This window comes from Nicotiana tomentosiformis, chromosome 9, assembly GCF_000390325.3.
Source record: "Nicotiana tomentosiformis chromosome 9, ASM39032v3, whole genome shotgun sequence".
Lineage (NCBI taxonomy): Eukaryota > Viridiplantae > Streptophyta > Magnoliopsida > Solanales > Solanaceae > Nicotiana > Nicotiana tomentosiformis.
This window is the reverse complement of record NC_090820.1, coordinates 60,022,340-60,040,494: the sequence shown is the minus strand read 5'-3', so window position 1 is coordinate 60,040,494 and position 18,155 is coordinate 60,022,340. Positions and strand designations below refer to the sequence as shown.

The 18,155-nt window shown below is 39.2% G+C and overlaps 1 protein-coding gene across 2 annotated transcripts in view; it reads right to left on the bottom strand.

The window, feature by feature from the left end:
* Nucleotides 1-7,122: 7,122 nt before the first annotated feature.
* Nucleotides 7,123-18,155, bottom strand: part of LOC104090386 (uncharacterized) — a 28,254-nt gene continuing 17,221 nt past the window's right edge. Inside the window, exon 15 of one of the 2 annotated variants that reach the window (XM_070185551.1) lies at nucleotides 7,123-7,418. The gene's annotated coding sequence lies outside the window, so the exon portion shown is untranslated. Of the gene's footprint in view, nucleotides 7,419-13,298; nucleotides 13,601-18,155 lie in introns of those variants that run through there. The other variant, XM_070185549.1, reaches the window with a different exon arrangement.

Sequence of the window (18,155 nt, the reverse complement as noted above, 5' to 3'; positions counted from 1 at the left end):
GAGTCTATCAACAATCAACCATATAGAATCGAACTTTTGCTGGGTACGAGGTAAGCCTATGATGAAATCCATATTGATTACTTCCCACTTCCAAGTCGGAATCTCTATAGCCTGCAATAATCCATCATGTTTTTGATGCTCAATCTTAACCTGTTGATAGTTAGGGTACTGAGTAACAAACTCTGCTATATCCTTTTTCGTTTCGTCCCAGCAATATATTTCCCAGATATCATGATACATCTTTGTTTCTCCTGGATGGATAGAATAACAAGAATAGTGAGTTTCTCCGATAACCTGCCGACGCAGCCCTGCAACATTAGGGACACATAATCGTCCTCGATATCTGAGGACCCCATCTTCTGTAATCTCAAATGGTTTCTTTTCCTTCAGAGGGGTTGTATCCCTATAATGAGCTAACACAGGATCCTCGTACTGGCGTTCCTTCACTTCAGTTACTAAAGACGATGTTGTTGTGTCCTGAATAGTAATTCCAGTATTACCTGAGTCCAGTACTCAAACTCCAAAACTAGCTAGCTAATGAATGTCATGGTCTATCCCACTCTTCTCTAGTTGTAAATATGACATGCTACCCATTGATCTACGGCTGAGGGCATCGACTATTACATTCGCCTTCCCTGGATGGTATAAAATATCAACGTCATAATCTTTCAATAGCCCCAACCATCTCCTTTGGTAATTCAATTTCTTTTGCTTGAAGATATACTGAAGGCTCTTATGATCCGTATAGATATCAACATGAACGTCATACAAGTAGTGCCTCCACATATTTAGTGCATGAATCACCGCGGCTAACTCTAAATTGTGGGTCGGGTAATTCTTCTCGTGCTTTCTTAGTTGTCTAGAAGCATAAGCTACAACCTTACCATGATGCATCAATACACAACCCAATCCAATGCCCGAAGTGTCACAATAGATAGTATAACCATCGGTTCCCTATGGGAGTGTTAGAACCGGTACTAAAGTTAGTCTGTCCTTCAATGTCTGGAAACTTCATTCGCAAGCATTAGTCCATTGAAAATTAGCTCCCTTCTGAGTCAACTTTGTCAATGGTGCTGAAAGAGAAGAAAATCCCTCTATAAATCTCCTATAATAATCTGCCAAACCGAGAAAGCTACGAACCTCCGTCGGTGTCATGGATCTAGGCCAAGTCTTTACTGCCTCAATCTTTTGTGTATCAACTCGAATACCTTCACCTGAAATAATATGCCCAAAGAAAGCTACAAAATTCATCCAGAATTCACATTTAGAGAATTTTGCATACAACTTCCTTTTTTGTAGAACTTTGAGCACAATACACAAATGATCTGCATTCTCAGTTTCTGAACGAGAATACACAAATATATCATCAATAAATACAATCACGAATAGATTTAGAAAGGGTCTGAACACTCGGTTCATCAAGTCCATGAATACTGCTGGGGCATTAGTCAAACTGAATGACATAACATGAAACTCAGAGTGCCTGTATCTGGTCCTAAATGTCATCTTTTGAATATCCTTCTCCTTAAACCTTACCTGATGGTACCCGGACCTCAAGTCTATCTTTGAGAAACACTTGGCACCTTGCAACTAATCAAATAAATCGTCAATCCTCAGGAGCAGGTACTTATTCTTGATCGTCACCTTATTCAACTGTTTATAATCAATACACATCCACAGGGAACCATCTTTCTTCCTCACAAATAACACAGGTGCTCCCCACGGTGATGTACTAGGTCTAATAAAGCCTTTTTCAAGCAAGTCCCTTAGTTGTTCCTTCAACTCTCTCAGTTCCGCAGGTGCCATTCTATAGGGAGGAATATATATTGGCTGAGTATCTAGTAATAGGTCAATAGCAAACTCAATTTCTTGCTCTGGGGGAAGACCCGGAAGCTCATCGGGAAACTCATTAACCACGGGGATGGATTGAATAGTTGGTGATTCTACTTTCACGTCCTTTACCCGAACTAAGTGATAAATATAACCCTTTCTGATTATCTTCCTTTCCTTGAGATAGGAAATAATCTACTTCTCGGCGATGCCGTATTACCTTTCTACCCCGAAAACAGGCTCTTCTGGGAATTGGTATCGAACCATCTTTGATGTACAATCGACGTTAGCATAACAACAAGCCAACCAATCCATACCCAGTATAACATCAAATTCTACCCAACCGAGCACCACGAACCTTACCCATGTTTATTATTATCAAACTTATCACGGGCCATTACGGGCCACATCCATATATATAAGTAACAATATTTGTGTTACATCCCGTACTTTTCTACGTTGAATTTGTTATAAGATAATTGATATAAGTTCAATGACAAGACTATTTTTGAGGTTATACTGCTTATGATATTTATATCAAGTGATAAGTAAGTGTTAGTATAAAGTCATGAAATATGAAACTAGTTATAAGTCGATAAGTGTCATTTGTATGAATCCACGTAGAATCATGAGGATAAGGGGGACTCATGACTAATCAACTTTATAAGGATTGAGGTGGCAGCAAGTAGGGAATTCAATATTGACTAGGTAAGTCTTGGAGCTAGGTGGAAAGATTAGGGAGTTTTGGTGGATTAGTCATCAAATTATTGAGGTGGATAAGTAATTAAAATATTTGGATAGGCTTGACTTGATAAGCCTCCCAACGTGGCAGCCAAGAAAAGCCCAGTAAATGACTCTTAAATCATAGATCAAGATGGCACATTTAGGAAATTGGTGGATAAGTTAGGTGGGAACATCACCCCCCACGTGGCAACAAGTGAAAATGACTCAAACATCCAAATGGTAACTCTTTAGTTTATGGGATTAGGTGGCGTTTTAGGGGAAATTATGGGCTGCCACATGGCATGAAGTTGGCCAAGGGTGGCACTAATTGTGCATATATGAGTCATAGTTCTTCAAGTACATCGTTTACACTTGTAACATTTGGTGATGAGTCCTTAGGTGTGCACCTAGAGGATTACACGAGGAACTCTTACTTCCTCTCCTTGACGTCGTTCTTGCATAGTGTTCTAGAATCATAGCATATCTGTAGGTGTAAAACCCCGAAAAATTTCGAAGTACTTAAGTGTAAAGCCCGGTAAAATTTGCAAAGAAAATAATATTTCATGGTGCCGGACTAGGCTTACGTGTTTGAGGATTGTAGAAATTCTTCGCGGCGAGCTTGCTCACCGCAGCTCGGACTTTTTGGGTTGAACAATGCACCGGAAAGTAAAGAAATAATTTTGGCGGAAAAACGCATTTATGTGGTCCATTATGCGACCGCATAATCACTCTACGGGCCACATAATGGCCGCAGAAATGAGCAGGAGAGGGCTATTCTGGAAGCAGCTATGCGGTCGACTATGTGACCGCATAACTATTATGCGGTGCATTATGCGACCGCATAACAGTTATGCGGACCGCATAGTGACCGCATACACAGACAGATTTTTGATCATTTTTGTCAGCAATTATGTGATCGATATGCGGTCCGCATATCCATTATGCGGTCGCATATACGACCGCAAAACCGTTCCGGAGCTCCATTTTTGGATTTTTAAAATCCGACCCTATTTCTTTAAATACACTCTTTGGGCCATTTTTTAACTATAATCTGATATTTTAGAGTGAGAGAGAGTGACCTAGAGTGAGAAGGTGATTTTTTACTATAATCCGGAGCTTCAATAATTGTTCTTCAATTCTTGCCCAAGTTTTGGAAGATTAAGAAAGGAAACTCACTAGGTCTTCATCCTAGAGGTAAGATTCAACACCCTAACCCTCACATTCGAATTTTGTGTAGAATTGGATAATTAGCAGGATAATTTCTAGGCAAGAGGGTTGTTTATTTACATGCATGTGATATCAAGGGGTGTAGGAAGATTGTTGAACTAGGCTTGGTAAATATTGGGTTGTGGGATGATGAAATTCTCCATAAAAGGGCCTTGAAACCTTATGCACATCTTGTGTTTGATAAAATGCTCAAATGAGCTAGAACCATGATCATCTTTCTAATTTTGGTTCAATTTGTTATATTTCTAAAATAGATTGAAGTTGCTAAGAATTTTGGAACATTTAGAGTGTAAGGAAGCTCAAGTGAGGTATGTTGAATAAACTCTTCTTTAAGAATTGGAATTTCCAATATCCTTGTAAGTTCCGAGATGTTGATTATAAATGGAGTATTCCGATAAGTTTTGTGATGAAGATATATGTTCAATTCGTGTTTCAAATGATCTTATCATATTGCATTATAAATTGAGGATGTGTCCCAAACTATGGATTATGGTATAGAGATTGTGATTGTGATACACCTCCACTCGCATATATATTGGGGTGAGACGACATGACCGCTTTGAGTAGGGATTATGGTATTGTGGGAATGCACCTCCACCCACTTACATTGGGGTGAGGCGGTACAACCACTTTGTGTATCGTTGATGTATTTTCACCCGCATACATTGGGGTGAAGCGGCATAGCCGCTTTGTGTAAGTTCTTGGTACTATGGTTATACATCCACCCGCATACATTGGGGTGAGGCGGTAGGTTCGCTTGATTAGAGTTGTGGTATTGTACGTACACTTCCACCTGCATACATCAGGTGAGGCGGCGGGGCCGCTTTGTGTGAAGATGTTTACAGAGGATCTCATCTTAAATCCTATAAGTGTTATTTATAGCTTTTAATAAGCTTGCTATGGTTTAAACAGTTATCTATATTATTCTATTCCTGTACTGGTTCATCATATTCATCTGGTATTTCTGAATTCTTAAATTAGTGTTTAGTTTTCATACTAGTACTATTCGACGGTACTAACGTCCCTTTTGCCGGGGGCACTGTATCTTTTAAATGGATGAGGTGGTTCCACAGCGGGGAGATATTGATCAGTGATAGCAGCACACCTTCTTCCCAGCTGACTTGGTGAGCCCCACTTCATCCCGGGGTCATGTATCAAATTCTTTCTATATTCTGTTTGAGGTATAGTCGGGGCCTTTTTGCCGGCATTATCATTGCACTCATCTTTATCTATAGAGGCTCCGTAGACATAGTGTGGGTTGTATAATGGTGTTGGGGAAGTCAAACTCGTGTGTTGTGCTTGAATTACTATTTCCACTTCAGATTATGAAAAATGTGTTTGGAATTGAGACTTTAAAATAAAGTAACTGATGGTAAGAAATTGGTATTGCAACATGATCACTTTATTGGTTGATTAACGAAAACATATATATTCTCTTTATTCATGAATGAGTTTGGGTAGAAGGAAATCTAATAGGCTTGCCCGGTCGGGTTCACTAGGTTGAGCGCCGATTGCACTCCTCGGTTTTGGGGCATGACAGTAGGATTTGAATGAGTGCAATCTCATCCCTTTCTCATTTTGTTTTTTCGCATTCTTCCTTTACCATTCCATAGTTACTAGAACCACTTAATTCTGACTTAATGCCACATCACACCATATTCTCCCCCCTTTAGGGGAGCACTAAGATTTAATGCTACGATGATCTATGTATAGATGTTTTACCTCTTCATCTTTGACGTCTTTTCATATCATCGATGGACCTTACTCTCCTCGCGGTAATCCTTCTGTACCAAGGATAACAAATTTCCTTACTCGCGAGGGTGACACTTAGTGTAACTGGCACACACAGTCCCTTACGCTTAACTTTGCTCACATTGCTTGCTTTAGGGAAGCGTCTTCCTGAATGACCTTTAAGGGTTATTCTTATGCCGTCCATTCTATTATTGCCGGAACGCAATTCATGAATCTCCCATGATGTCGACTATTATCAAATCACTTAGTCCCTAATTCATGTTTAGTTTATCTTGCACACTAGTCAATACTAATTTCTGTTAATCTGGGTCAAACGTTTCCTTCTGGTAGTCGCGTTGGAGTCACAGACTTATTTCTCGAAATGAGGATATGACTTTATGGCCTATACCCTTTTGTTGTCTCAAAGCCTGTCACTTCTCGTCTTTTCCTTCACTTGACTATAGACTATGTAATACATTCATCTTTTTGATCTAGCGTTCTCATCCATGTATCACATCTTACTCATAATGCTTCACTAACTCTCTTCTTATTTCCTCCTAACATTTATGTCTATCACTTTATTCTGAAAACTTGAACTAGACATTCTTTTGCTTTTAGCTCCCCTTGCTCCATATACTGGCTCTTTGGGTTGCCTAACATCCTTTCCCTACTAGGGACGGGAGCCACACTAAGGTAATAATTATCATTTCCAGGATTCCAGTGCTTATCTTTGTAGTACTCATATCTAGTTGTACTATTTTAGAATGCACCATCTGGGTGTCTCACAAGGAGATCTATTAGCATCTTTGTAATATCCTGTAGAAATGTCAACTAACACAAACAATCCATTCACCATTTTGGGTTACTCTAACCCCAACCGGATCCTGATATCCCGTACTTTTCTTAAACTACCTATTAGCCCCCAATAGGGTATAACTGATATGGGTGTGGCCAATTATACATACCTCTGTTATTGTAAATACTAATAATCTTCATTAGCTGGGCGCCTCGTACCCTTCTTCATCTTTCTTCTTTTACTTGTTGAAACTTATATCTATCTTCTGAATCTCTTATTGCCTTTCACCATAGGGGTGGATAGATATTCCTGCCTTAAGGCTCCTTATCAAAAGGCTTACACGTCTTAGTACATACATGATCTGCTGAAGACCTTACATTTATCCATCATAAGCATCATGCAAAATCGAGTTCCTCTTACTCAACTCTTTCATAGCCACATTCAATCTCTTACCAACTGCCTTTCTAGATGTAGGCGTCGTCGTATTATGAATAGGATAGAGTTTTGGAAATTGAGTTCTTACAACTGAGCTCTACCACACGATCTAGAATAAGAAGAAAGAGTGTCAGTCCTAAATGCCCTGTAGCCTCATGCTTATAAGTGCGGTGCACGACACATACAAGACTTTACTAGACACCGCTTGTAGACTCCCTAGGACTGAACTGCTCTGATACCACTTTTGTCATGACCCAAACCGATGGGTCGCGACGGGCACCCGGTACCTTACTCAACCGAGTACCAACATAGCGTATCTTTTCATATCATACTATCATAGGTAATTGAGCCAGAAAGGCTGCCGTGAGATAAGTAGAAAACAACATGTAATACCAACTTATACATAAGACATACAGGCCTATAAGACCAAAATAACCACTCGTACACTGAACATAGGCCGACAGGGCCATACAATCTTTTATGTACATGACATCTGTCTACAAGCCTCTAAGAATACATAATTGTCATAAAGGTCGGGATAGAATCCCGCCATACCAAATAATACATGTCTAAATCATACTGACCAAACAAGCAACTCAGGAGCAAATGGAGCGCACCAACATCTTCCGCTGAGCTGATAGCCTACTTGTGGGGCTCTCGACCTGTCTATCGGGACCTGCGGGCATGAAACGCAGCGTCCCCAGGCAAAAGGGACGTCAGTACAAATAATGTACCAAGTATGTAAGGAATGAAAATCAGTAAATAATAGACATGAGAGAAACATGGAGTAAAAGACTCAACATGTATGTCTGCATAGCTCTGTGAATCATTTCATTTTTTATAATGTCATGCATAATGCGTATAAATATCATACGATGCATAGGTATATGCATTCATAACATCATCAAACCTCCGAGGGCATCCCATCATATCATCTCGGTTACTATGGGCAAAATCATCAACGTATACCAGCTGATCAGGTGGTGGTGCTTATATAACGTCGTAACCTTTTCCCATATATATATATATATATACATGCGAAATATAGTATGGCGAGCCAGCAAGGCTACTATGGACAACTACATATCCAAGACTGGAAGCCGATAAGGCCACATACTATCCAACTATACATAACCATCTACAGACCTCTAATAAAGTGTACAACTGTATAAAGGACAGGACTAGGCCTCGTCATACCCATATCTACATACAAAATTAGCGTACCAAAACTAATAATAGCTCCGGATCAAGTGGAGCACACCAACTCTCGCTGATCAAGGATCCTAAAAAGGGGGAACCGTCGGCCTATTTACCTGCACCTACATGCATGAAACGCAGCATCCCATGCAAAAGGGACGTCAGTACGAATAATGTACCGAGTACGTAATGTCACGAAAATCAGTACATAAAAGACATAAATGAAACATGGAGTAAAGGAATTAGCCCGTAAGTCTCAATAACTTTGTGAATCCTGAAATATTTATAAAATCATGCATGTGCATATAAATATTGTATCATGCATAGGTATATATGTACATAACATCATCTAGCCTGTGAGGGCATCCTGTCATATCATCTCGGCCTCTGTGGGCGAAATCATCACGTATACCAACTGATCAGGTGGTGGTGCGTATATAACGTCGTAACCTTTTCGCATATCCCATATACATATAATATACGTGTATATAAGGCCATTTGGTCATGGGTCAATGTACATGTATAAAAGAATGAAATGCATAAGAAGTAAGTTTATAAGATTTCTCGGAATGTCATAAGATCAATATGCCTTTCGGATAAACTTTATCAACTACGTATTTTTCTGAGACTCATGAACAGAAGATATAATAAGACACATGGGAAATCAAGAACATAGGCATCACTAGTACTTCTAAGAATAGAGTCATTTGTGAAAGTTGTGTGTTTGCTCGTTTTGTTGTATCATATGGATCATGCCAAAATGAAAGAAGGGATAACCTTAACATACCTGAGTCAATTCTTTTGACAATCCCTCTAACGCACGTTAATCGCGATAAAACACGTAACGGCGAGATCGAAGTAGGAAAAAATCCGTATGATATTCTTGAGAAAGGTTATACTGGGCTCCCTTAGAATTGCAAAATTCCGTTGCTATTACGCTATGTAGTCTCGTATGAATTTTTTCTGAAGCTTTCATCCATTACTTTGTAGAGATAAGCATCTCCCTTAGTGAATTAGAGAGGTCTCATATCTTAGTAGTTGTGAGCCCCACTTGATAAGGGTGCCTTTGCCAACCTCCCCTAAATGTGCCACCTAGTTACAAAACTAAGAGTCACTATTTGGCTTTGATTAAGACCCCCTTTGCTGCCACGTTGGGAGGCTCATTAAGCTTATCCAAAGATTCTAATTACTTAGTTAATCTCTCACTAAAAATTACTAATTACCCAATTATTTACATAAATAAGAATTATCTCAAATTACTTAAAATACTAATCACTTTTAATACACTTTATATACCTTACTATCATGGTCATGTGGTACCTTGTATGGCACTAGTCCATAAATACCGGGTATTATAGCTTGGACCGTATTTTATCCCAAATTGAAAAACTTCGACGAAGACTCATTCTTTGATTTGTTTACCCTCTAATCTTCACGGCACTTACTTATCACTTGTTACAAATAACATAAATACTTATAACCTAAAAAATATTCCCGAGCTTACGTCGATTAACTTATGGCAAAACATTAACGTATGAAATGCGGGGTGTAACATCCTTCCCCCCTTAGAAACATTCATCCTTGAATGTTTAACTCCCCGGGATCTATATAAATATTTGGCATAGTCGCCTTTGTAACAGTACTACTGCCAACCCTTCTTGTAGAAAACTTAATAATCCAATGCCACATAGGGCCATAATCACCAATAACGACAATAGCCTCACACGACCAATGACAATAACTAACACAGGAATCTATACATGCACTTTAAGGCTGTGATGTCTCAGTTGGATCCTCCTCTGGAAGAGGAAACAAGTGGGGATACCTAGACTTCATGTCTTCTTCGGCTTCCCCAGTCATTTCTTCCATATTATTGTTTCTCCAAAGTACTTGCACTGAAGCTACGTCTTTAGTCCTCAATCTTCGAACATGTCTATCTAGTATAGCAATGGGAGTTTCCTCATATGATATATGCTCTGTGACCTGAACATCGTCAACTAACACGACTCTGGAAGGATCTCCGATACATTTACGGAGCATAGACACATGAAAGACTGGATGTACAGACTCCAAGTCAAAAGGCAAGTCTAACGCATATGCTACCTGGCCTACCTAGCGTATGATCTTATATGGTCCAATGTACTGAGGGCTAAGTTTTCCTTTCTTACCGAACCTCATAAATCCTTTCATTGGTGATACCTTTAGGAATACCTAATCATCAACCTGAAATGCCAAATTCCATCGTCGATTATCGGCATAAGACTTCTGAGGGCGTTGAGCTGCTAATAGCCTTTTCTGTATAAGCTTAATCTTCTCGATTGCCTGTTGTACCAACTCTGGTCCTACTAACTTAGTTTCACCAACATTGAACCATCCTATAGACGACTTACACTCCCATCCGTAAAGAACTTTGTATGAAGCCATCTAAATACTGGAATGATAACTATTATTATACGCGAACTCAATAAGCGACACATGTTCATCCCAGCTACCCTTGAAGTCTATCACACAAACCCGTAACATATCCTCTAGTGTCTGAATAGTACGCTCATCCTGTGTGTCTGTCTGGGGATGAAATGTTGTACTAAGACTTACGTGAGTTCCCAATCCTTTTTGGAAGGACCTCTAGAAATTGGCTGTAAACTGAGCTCCTCTATCCAAGATAATAGATATAGGGACACCATGAAGTCGTACTATCTCCTTAATGTAAAGCCTTGCATAATCCTCTGCAGAATATGTAGTCCTAATAGGCAGAAAATGGGCTGATTTTGTAAGTCTATCAACAATCACCCATATAGAATCGAACTTACACTAGGTACGAGGTAAGCCTATGATGAAATCCATAGTAATTACTTCCCATTTCCAAGTCGGAATCTCTATAGCCTGCAATAATCCACCGGATTTTTGATGCTCAATCTTAACCTACTGGCAGTTAGGGCACTGAGCAACAAACTCCGCTATATCCTTTTTCATTCTATCCCACCAATATATTCCCCTCATATCATGATACATCTTTGTTGCTCCTGGATGGACAGAATAATGAGAATAGTGAGTTTCTCCCATAACCTGCTAGCGCAGCCGTGTAATATTAGGGACACATGAGTCCTCGATATCTAAGGACTCCATCTCCTGTAATCTAAAATGGTGTCATCTCCTTTTGAGGGGTTGTATCCCTGTAATGAGCCAACACAGGATTCTCGTACTGGCGTTCCTTCACTTCAGTTACTAAAGAGGATGTTGCCGTGTCCTGAATAGTAATTCCAGTATCACCTGAGTCCAGTAATCGAACTCCAAGACTAGCTAGTTGATGAATGTCATGGGCTATCCCATTCTTCTCTGGTTGTACATATGACATGCTACCCATAGATCTACGGCTGAGGGTGTCGGCTACTATATTCACTTTCCCCGAATGGTAAAAAATATCAGTGTCATAGTCTTTTAGTAGCTCCAACCATCTCCTCTGACGTAAATTCAATTATTTATGCTTGAAGATATACTGAAGGCTCTTATGATACGTATAGATATCAACATGAATGCCTTACAAATAGTGCCTCCACATCTTTAGTGCATGAATTACCGCGGCTAACCCTAAATCGTGGGTCGGGTAATTCTTCTTGTGTTGTCATAGTTATCTAGAAGCATAAGCTACAACCGTACCATGCAGCATCAGTACACAACCCAATCCAACACCCAAAGCGTCACAATAGATAGCATAACCATCGGTTCCCTCTGGGAGTGTTAGAACCGATGCTGAAGTTAGTATGTCCTTCAATACTTGGAAACTCCGTTCGCAAGCATCGGTCCACTGAAACTTAGCTCCCTTCTGAGTTAACTTTGTCAATGGTGCTAAAAGAGAAGAAAATCCCTCTACAAATCTCCTATTAATAACCTGCCAAACCGACAAAGCTACGAACCTCCGTCGGTGTCGTGGGTATAGGCCAAGTCTTCACTGCCTCAATCTTTTGGGTATCAACCCAGATACCCTCACCTGAAATAATATGCCCAAGGAAAGCTACAGAATTTAACCAGAATTCACATTTAGAGTGTTTTGCGTACAACTTCTCTTTTTTAGAATTCTAAGCACCGTATGTAAATGATATGCATGCTCAGCCTCTGAAGGGGAGTAAACCAATATATCATCAAAAAATACAATCACGAATAGATCTAGAAAGGGTCTGAACACACGGTTCATCAAATCCATGAATACTACTAGGGCATTGGTCAAACCGAATGACATAACACGAAACCCAAAGTGCTCGTATATAGTCCTGAATGCTGTCTTCGGAATATCTTTCTCCTTAACCCTTACCTGATGGTACCCGGACCTCAAGTCTATCTTCGAGAAACACTTGTCACCTTGCAACTGATCAAATAAATCATCAATCCTCGGGAGAGGGTACTTATTCTTGATCATCACCTTATTCAACTGTATATAGTCAATACACATCCGCAAGGAACCATCTTTCTTCCTCACAAATAACACAGGTGCTTCCTATGGTGATGTACTAGGTCTGATAAAGCTTTTTTCACTCAAGTCCCTTAGTTGCTCCTTCAACACTCTCAGCTCTGCAGGTGCCATTCTATAGGGAGGAATAGATATTGGCTGAGTATCTTGTAATAGGTCAATAGAAAACTCAATTTCTCGCTCTAGCGGAAGACCCGGAAGCTCGTCGGGAAAAACATCGGGAAACTCGTTTACCACATGGATAGATTGAATGGTTGGTGACTCTACTTTCACATCCTGAACCCGAACTAAGTGATAAAAATAGCCCTTTCTAAATCATCTTCCCTGCCTTGAGATAGGAAATAAACCTACCTCTCGGTGATCTCGTATTACCTTTCCACTCCAAAATAGGCTCCCCTGGAAATTGGAATCGAACCATCTTTGATCTACAATCAACGTTGGCATAACAAGAAGCCAACCAATCCATACCTAGTATAACATCAAATTCTACCATATCTAACTCAATTAGGTCTGCTACTGTAGATCGACTATGAACTACTACTGTACAATCTCTATATACCCACCTAGCTATTATTGGATCCCAACAGGTATGGACACCTCAAAAGGTTTAACCAACTCAGGTTCTATTCCAAACATACTAGCAACCAACGGGGTAATATATGATAAGGTGGAACCTGGGTCAATTAATGCATATACATCATATGAGGAGACTGATAATGTCACGCCCCAAAATCGAAGAGCGCGACCGGCGCTCAACCGAGTGAATCCGGTCGAGCAAGCCTATTAGATTTCCTTCTACCCAAACTCATTCATGAATAAAGAGAATATATATGTTTTCGTTAATCAACCAATAAAGTGATCATGTTGCAATACCAATTTCTTACCATCAGTTACTTTATTTTAAAGTCTCAATTCAAAACACATTTTTCATAATCTGAAGTGAAAATAGTAACTCAAGCACAACACACGAGTTTGACTTCCCCAACACCATTATACAACCCACACTATGTCTACAGAGCCTCTATAGATAAATATGAGTGCAATGATAATGCCGGCAACAAGGCTCCGGCTATACCTCAAACAGAATACACAAAGAACAAAAGATACATGACCCCGGAATGAAGTGGGGCTCACCAAGTCAGTTGGGAAGAAGTTGTGCTGCTATCACTGATCAATATCTCCTGCTGTGGAACCACCTGCATCCATTTAAAAGATGCAACGCCCCCGAAAAAAGGGTCGTTAGTACCGTCGAATAGTACTAGTATGGAAACTAAACACTAATTTAAGAATTCAGAAATACAAGATGAATATGATGAACCAGTGCAGCAATAGAATAATATAGATAATCGTTTAAACCATAGCAAGCTTATTAAAAGCTATAAATAACATTTATAGGATTTAAGATGAGATCCTCTGTAACCATCTTCACACAAAGCGGCCCTGCCGCCTCACCCGATGTATGCAGGTGGAAGTGTACGTACAATACCACAACTCTAATCAAGCGGCCCTACCGCCTCACCCCAATGTATGCGGGTGGATGTATAACCATAGTACCAAGAACCTACACAAAGAGGCTATGCCGCCTCACCCCAATGTATGCGGGTGAAAATGCATCAACGATACCAATACAAGCACAAAGTGACTATGCCGCCTCACCCCAATGTATGTGGGTGGTGGTGCCACACCAATACCAAAACTATACACAAAGCGGTCGTACCGCCTCACCCCAATGTAAGCGGGTGAAGGTGCAGTCCCACAATACCATAATCCCTACACAAAGCGGTCATGCCGCCTCACCCCAATATATATGCGGGTAGAGGTGTATCACAATCACAATCTCTATACCATAATCCCCATACAAAGCGGTCATGCCGCCTCACCCCAATGTATGCGGGTGGAGGTGTATCATAATTACAATCTCTACACAACTTGGCATAATAATTTTCACATAAATCACGATTAGAAATTATAACATGTGGATACATAATCCATAGTTTGGGACACATCCTCGATTTATAATGCAATATGGTAAGAGCATTTGAAACACGAATTGAACATATATCTTCATCACAAAACTTATCGGAATACTCCATTTATCATCAACATCTCGGAACTTACAAGGATATTGGGAATTCCAATTCTTAAAGAAGAGTTTAGACAAGATACCTCACTTGAGCTTTCTTACACTCTAAATATTCCGGAATTCTTAGCAACTTCAATCTATTTTAGAAATATAATAAATTGAACCAAAATTAGGAAGATGATCATGGTTCTAGGTCATTTGAGCATTTTATCAAATACAAGGTGTGCATAAGGTTTCAAGGCCCTTTTATGGAGAATTCCATCATCCCACAACCCAATATTTACCATGCCTAGTTCAACAATCTTCCTACACCCCTTGATATCACATGCATGTAAATAAACAACCCTCCTGCCCAGAAATTATCTTGCTAATTATTCAATTCTACAAAAAATTCGAAAGTGAGGGTTAGGGTATAGAATCTTACCTCTAGGATGAAGACCTAGTGAGTTTCCCTTCTTAATCTTCCAAAACTTGGGCAAGAATTGAAGAATAATTATTGAAGAACACCTTCTCACTCTGGGGCACTCTCTCTCACTCTAAAATATCAGATTATAGTTCAAAAATGGCCCAAAGTATGTATTTAAGGAAGTAGGGTCGGGTTTCAAAAACCCAAAAAATGGAGCTCCGGAACGGTTCTGCGGTCGCATAATGGATATGTGGACCGCATATCGGTCGCATAGGTGTTGACAAAAATGATCAAAAATCTGTCTGTTTATGCGGTCACTACGCGATCTGCATAAATGTTATGCGGTCGCATAATGCACCGCATAATAGTTATGCGGTTGCATAGTCGACAGCATAGCTGCTTCCAGAATGACTCTCTCCTGCTCACTTCTGCGGCCATTATGCGTCCTGCAGAGTGATTATGCGGTCGCATAATGGACCGCATAAATGGGCTTTTTCGCCAAAAAATTTCCTTTACTTACAGGTGCATTGTTCAACCCAAAAAGTCCGAGCCGCGGTGAGCAAGCTCACCGCAAAGAATTTCTACAATCCTCAAACACATAAGCCTAGTCCGGCACCATGAAACATTATTTTCTTTGCAAATTTTACCGGGCTTTACACTTAAGTACTTCAAAATTTTCCGGGGTGTTACATTCTCCCCCACTTAGGATCATTCGTCCTCGAATGAGGGTAAAACAAATCTATCATTAGCATCTTATGCAACTTAGTTTGTTTTATACCACAAACTAGCAGCCCCAAATTTGACTAACTCCCTAAATTTTCAAACATTCGCCAGACTTTCCTTTGTAATTCTATCCACGTGTCAGAGAGCCCCAGAAATACATCCTAACAATATATAAATACTCCAACGACTTAACATAATACAAAACAACACCAACTCTAGCCTCATAAGTAATATATTTCCAGAAAGGAACATGATAGAATACTAGGAAGCTCAAATATATTCAAGGACAAGAATGAAGCTTTGGAATCTCAAAGAGGGCCTTTAACAAGATGTCAAACTAAAGAGTTGCAAAATAAGGTCCTTAGGCTTCAAGTGCAAATAAAGAAGTTGTTAATTGGGATGGAGAGCTCAAGAATAAAGGATATGAGTTGTCTAGGTGTTATAATTATTTTATGGTCAAAATTCATGTCCAAGAAAAGGTGGATTAGATCCCAAAAGACATCCTCTGAAGAAGGTCCAAATCAGGCCACTATTGGATCTATTTGGAACCTAAAAATGTGTCCAAACTTGCAGCCCAATAAGTCCTACATGAAGCCACGTTTTTATAACATAAAAAGGACTTACTTGCTGCCCAAGAAAGGCTCAATAAGCGTGATAGAAGTTGGGTACAAGTTGGTGCCAAGTTGCTTGCAAGTTGCCTTCAAGATTTCCAAGATCCTATCCATGATTGGTTTGGGACTTTCAAGATTCTATCCTAGATTGGTTTTAACTTATTTCCATATATTTTGGTACTAGATTTATTGTTAACCTAGTTAGTTAAGGTTATGTTTTCCTTTTCCTAAGAATGTTGGAGTTACTTTCCAAGATTGACTTGGTTTTTGTTTTCTAGTGTTTTTCTTTTTTCTAAGGTATTTGGAATTGTTGTCCAAAGTAGTTTAGGACTTTATTTCCTTGTTTTTAGGTAGGAATTTCGTGACCCCCTCTCTATATAAAGGAGTGTCTTCTTTGTTTTTAGATTTGAGATTAATATAGACAATATCAATAAAAATTGTGAGATTTTTCTTGCACTCTTGTGTGTGGCTACTCTTGGATTTATTCTTCAAGACTCAACTTAAGGTGGTAAGATTAAACTCCTTCGAAATCTTAGATCACTTCTAGGTATTCAAGAAAGGTAATAAGTTTAGGCTTATTGTTGTTCTTGTTATTCTAAAGGGTCGGGTTTCACAATCTATCTCTTGTTTTTAATTCTCTTCTAAAGGCAATTAGTTCTTTGTTAGCTAATTGTTGTTGTTAGGATTCAACTTCAAGAATAGACTTCTTGAATTCAAGAAACTCTTCTTGAATTCAATCTATCTTTAATTTTCTGTTATTGTTTTGTTTCTTTATTTTCTTTTAGTTTCCGCATGTTTCTTGATTTTCTTTAGTAATTCTTGGACCCCTATCATGTTGTTATCAAGTGGTATCAGAGCATAGGCTAATCAAGAGTTCAATCTTGATAATCTTGGGAGGTTCTTGAGCAAAACAAAACCAAAAAAACAAAAAACAAAAAAAAATGAAAATCAGCCAAAAGAAAAGCATCATGGCTCATTATTATTTGTAGAATTCAAGTGTTATTTGGTTTCCAAGTCAAGAAAGAAAATACGAAGAGGGGATCCTAGTTCTTGAAGATTAAGGTAACTTCTTTCCTTATTCTTGTGGGTTTTGGGTTTCCTAAATTCTTTCCTTATTTTTTCCACATAACCAATTCATATTCTTCCAAGGTTTGGTCCTTCACTTTTCTTTTCTTTTTCTAACTCCACATTCTTATCACTAAGGGTTGTGACTAGTAAGGTTTGTTAAGAAATCTAAAGTTTAATGACCAAGAGTTGCTTTGAGTGGAAAAATGCAAGAGAGGCGAGAACATTAGAGGAAAAAGCCAAAGTTTGAGAGATACATAATTCTTCCAATCTTTGTTCAAGATGTTTCAAACAGGTAGTTATAGTGAAAGGAGACAAGCTATCACTCAACAACTTGAAAAGTCGAACTTACAGTATACCGAATGGAAGGAAGACAATGGTAAAATTATTTTTCAAACAAGAGCTAAAGTGATGTCTGCGATTTGTGCCCTTAGAATTGACAAAGAGTTTGGCTATAACTCAATTAGCACTTATATGGTTGAAAAATTGAACTTGCCTTGTGTTGAGCATATTGAACCCTACATGTTGAGAGGAGTAAAGGTAGATAAAAGAGTGTTATTACTATTCTCTATTGGAAGGTATGAGGATGCGATCTGGTGTGATGTGATTCCCATGAATAATTATCATATCTTGTTGGGAAAGCCATGGTATGCCTATAGAAGAGCTTCATATAATATGGAAAAAAATAGATACTCTTTTGAGGTTAACGGGAAGAAACTTATTCTTGGACCTCTGACTCCCTCACAAATTTATGAAGATGAAAAGAGTGTTAAAGAAAATATGAAAAAATATGAGAGAGAAAAGAATGAGAGGAGTAAGGGAGTGCAGGCTAACATTCCAACAGAGGAAAAATATGAGGTTGT